The 4,022-nt window shown below is 42.0% G+C and overlaps 1 long non-coding RNA gene across 1 annotated transcript; it reads right to left on the bottom strand.

Annotated features, from left to right (window-relative positions):
- Positions 1-203: 203 nt before the first annotated feature.
- Positions 204-1,605, bottom strand: LOC307268247. Its single transcript, XR_013845446.1, has 3 exons — positions 1,493-1,605; positions 1,113-1,205; positions 204-408 (listed from the first exon to the last, which is right to left on the bottom strand). It is a non-coding gene; the product is annotated as an uncharacterized lncRNA (long non-coding RNA).
- Positions 1,606-4,022: the final 2,417 nt, after the last annotated feature.

The following is a 4,022-nucleotide window of genomic DNA, read 5'->3' as shown; positions in this document are numbered from 1 at the left end:
GCGTGCTAAACATAGATTCTGCTCTACAGCCAGTGTGTTTTGTTCTTTTTGGACCTTATCGAAACAAAAATGGAACCTTTCACCTGCTCTTCCAAAAACGTGTGACAAAATGTGTGTATATCACCTTGTGGTTTAAAGAATATTTGTCTCTCATGTGTAGTCACTGTTTTTAAGTCTGCCATACAGATTTTAGACTTTGGGGGACATCTTATGTTGCTTGAGATGCATGATGATTTTCTGGAGCACCTCAAAAGTGAAAGAAAGGGGTGCTGGAAAAGCTAGGTTCAGGTCAGTCCATGCAAAACCTCCACACCCTCGATGAAGAGGCCCATGTTTTCAGGTGGCTCCTGCGGTCCTTCCCCATGCTTTCGAAAGACAAACTCTGCAATGGCGAGCTGCTCCAGAGTCCTACAGTACATGACACAAAACATCACTGTCATCACTTTGCACTTGTATGCAGTAACTAACTATGAACCTTGTATGGTACAATAATATCACTGGCATTAGTCTTGAGTCCATTTTTGTGAAAATGCACTAATTATTCTAATGAGTAATTCAAGTATACTTTGTGTCTTGATTTTATCTGTATTTTTTTCAGGGCCCTTGACTTACTTTTTCACTATACTAGTACCTCTATCGTATGAATGTACAACAGTACATCAAATAATTTCTAATCATGTTTTGCATATTTGTTGCAATCTAGAGTAGGGGTGTGCACGTGTACATGTGTAACCGGTTAGTAAATCAAAACCATTTAGGTAAAATCAATAAACGAAAACCTTTCTCTCTCCCCCCGCTAATACAGTTTTTAAATATGTTCTGGAGACACGCATTTATTAATTTTACAAACTATTTGGGGATGATAAAAGCTAGTCTGCCGAATCTGTCTGTCCCTCTGTGTGTGTGTGTGTGTGTATCGGCACTGCAGACAAACATGCGCGCGCACACTAATACACACACACACGCGCAGAGTCACCGTTGGGCATGAGTCACAGCCATGGACGAGTGATGAAAGATTAAAGTTACCCGGTTGACGTGAACTACGCTCGTAAGTAGACCAAACTTTATAACACCTGTTCAACCTGCATAAAAGTGTAACTGTTGAAGCTTACCGGATATTCCTTGATCAAGTCATCTGCATCCTCTCCGAGGCAGATGATGAAGGCTTTCGGTACACACTCCCTCCGAAGAAGAATGTCGTCAGTCTAGGACAACATGATATTGATTAATTTTCAATTCAATCAGTTTCATAATCGAAGACACTCTTAAAACTTAAATCCTACAATTTATTTAAAAATAAATGGACATTTGTAATGCCAGAGTTTCATTAGAAAATAAATGTAAGCTCAATGGTGTGATGGTGAAACATGAGCTGCATATATTAAAGACACTATAATGGTCTGCCCTTGTTATGTATCTGTAAAAGATAGGGAAACTCTGACACCCTCTAAGCTACCAAGGAAACTTGTTTTGTTTGATGCTCCAGATGTACCTGGTCCAAAGTGTCCGTCATTTGGCCTGTTGATCCACCTTTGATCGGCTGACTTGAGTGACTGTAACTGGGCCATGGACCCAGGAACAGCCATGAACCACAGGAACTCAGAATGGATCTAAAACAAATTGTGAATTAATAAAAGAAAATGCAAATTACTTCACTCTGTATACAATCTCAGTATTAAATGTGTTATTATGCTCTACAGCACTTTGCCACTGTTTTGAAAGTGGCTATAAGCTTTTTATGGCCATTTGTCACAACAAAGCTGTGTCACCTGACTACATTTTTCTTATCATCACCTCCCTAGTCTGGCTGAACCGTTTCCGCCAGCGTCTAAGCGCTGGCGTCGGCTAACAACGCTACGCCTCCATTGGCTGCTTCCCGGGGCTAGCCCCGCCGTAGATGATTGTGATTGGTTTAAAGAAATAAAAACAGGCCAGCCCAGTTTCCCCCCCGAATAGACGGCTCTAAACGGCATGCTTCCAGACCATACTACTTGCTGTAGTTTGGTCTGGCTTTGCGAGACTATCACCTCCCCAACATGAGTTTTCATTTTCACACTGTTTAATCCTTCTGACGAGAATCCTTCGCACACTTTTATAATGAGGGCTACAAATGGCTTTAAAAAGGACTGTGGCTGAACTGGAAAAACAATTTGCCTGACATAAAAAAAGACATGCCATTGGCAGGGGGCAGTAACTTGTACTCTAACCATGCATGGTAAACTGAATGTGGCTACACACAGCCACATTGAAGCCTTATAAATAGCACTGTATTTAGCACTCAATACTGCAGTTTAACTTACCTTTGGGTAGTTCAATTATTTGTGTCCCGGCCTGAAGTAACCACCACCAATCAGGGAAAGAATCATGAAAAGAAAATTAAAAATGCATTAATATTAACTAAGGGAGTGGCGTTTCATTTCAATGTTAAGCCAAATGTGGTATAGAAGGAGAAAACAGTCTGCTGCCATATAGCAAACTAATATGAGCTGGACTGGTGAATGCTTTAACCACCGAGAAACGTATAACTATGGGGTTTCACCGCTGCTGCCTCCATGTCAAACAAGCCACAGAGGCAGTTATCACTGCGTTTCACAGCTAGGTTGAGTGTTTGGTTGTCAAGAGAACTACATGACACACACACGCAGGAACGAATGGCCCAAACAGACACGCGGGCGCAGGTCAGTTTATTCTACCTGTCCGCTAGCAAACTAATAATGATAGAAGGAATAGTAGTGGTGTTGTTTATTTAGCAGCCGGACTCACCTCCGTGCTTTCATCAGAACGACATGCGACTCTCATTGGTGCTGCCTGAGTATTCATACTAAAAACGTTGATAGCGGATGCGGTGACGGCAGTAACACACACACACACACACACACACACGCACACGCGCACACACACACACGCACACGCACTCACACACACGGTGTACTGAACAACAGGCGCACGCAGCTCGGTGGTAAAGAAATGTAAATGTATCTGGCCTTACCAGTAGCCTACACAGCATGCTAACCCGGAGAGCAGAGCACTCAGCACCGCGCGCAAATTACTAACCGTTCACTCTACATGTGTCCGCTGGCAAAATGCAATTAATTACTGACCAGTTAACAGCCAAACTATCACCGTTAAATGCCACGGGAAGTTGTACACACAAGTGGTTTGAACAAATGGCCAACAATTTCTCACAGAATCAGATAAATTAATCGAAAATTATAAGCTAACCTGAAGGACACAGCATGACTTTGCTGGTCCGGCTCAGTTTAGCTTAGTTAACCTTAAGACGAAACACTGTAACCATTAAAGGCAGAACATTTATTATCCGACAATTAACATTTCATTTGTAAAACATTACTTTGTCTGTATTAAACTTACCGTTTTGTTGGGGCGCCGTGACCGTGTGCGAGACGAGTACGAGGAGAAAACATGGCGGCTTCACAGGAAAATTTTAGCTGAAAAAGACGTTGACGTAAACGTCCACGTCATGACGTTAGACAGGAAAACCTAATTGAAGCGCTTTCATTTGCATAAGAAAAGCAAGTCAATGTCAGGTCTATGTAGTACAGTACAATTTCAATTTGATGTAATCCACAAAAGTACGTTGCCATCGCTAAAGCAGAAAACTGAGTCAGACTTATTCAAAACAGTGCGTTACTTCAACTTTTCAAAAATACACTTTTTAGAGTGTACCCTACTTCTGCTCAATTTTAATTTCCCTTCAGTAGTCAGTCTGGGTCAGCGGTATATTCGCTGGTTTTCTCAGCCAGATTTTTGGCCGGCGCATGACATACATCACGACCCAAACGTTATGCGATTGGTTGGCAGATCCAGAGTGGCACTGGGCAGATCCAATAGTTTTAAACTTCAACAGACACCCGCCTTCAAGTGAGTTAACGTTTGTCAATTGAGCGATTCCAGACCTTCTGTACAAATTAAATGAAGTACGATGGTCTGGTAGCACCAGGCTAGTAAATTCAGTTGTAGATGGTACAAATATTTTAGCGACATATTAACAGACACATGGC

Source organism: Ammodytes marinus (genome assembly GCF_949987685.1).
Source record: "Ammodytes marinus genome assembly, chromosome: 22".
In the NCBI taxonomy this organism is placed as follows: Eukaryota; Metazoa; Chordata; class Actinopteri; order Uranoscopiformes; family Ammodytidae; genus Ammodytes; species Ammodytes marinus.
Note: the sequence above shows the minus strand (reverse complement) of the source record. Positions and strands in the feature narration are given on the sequence as shown.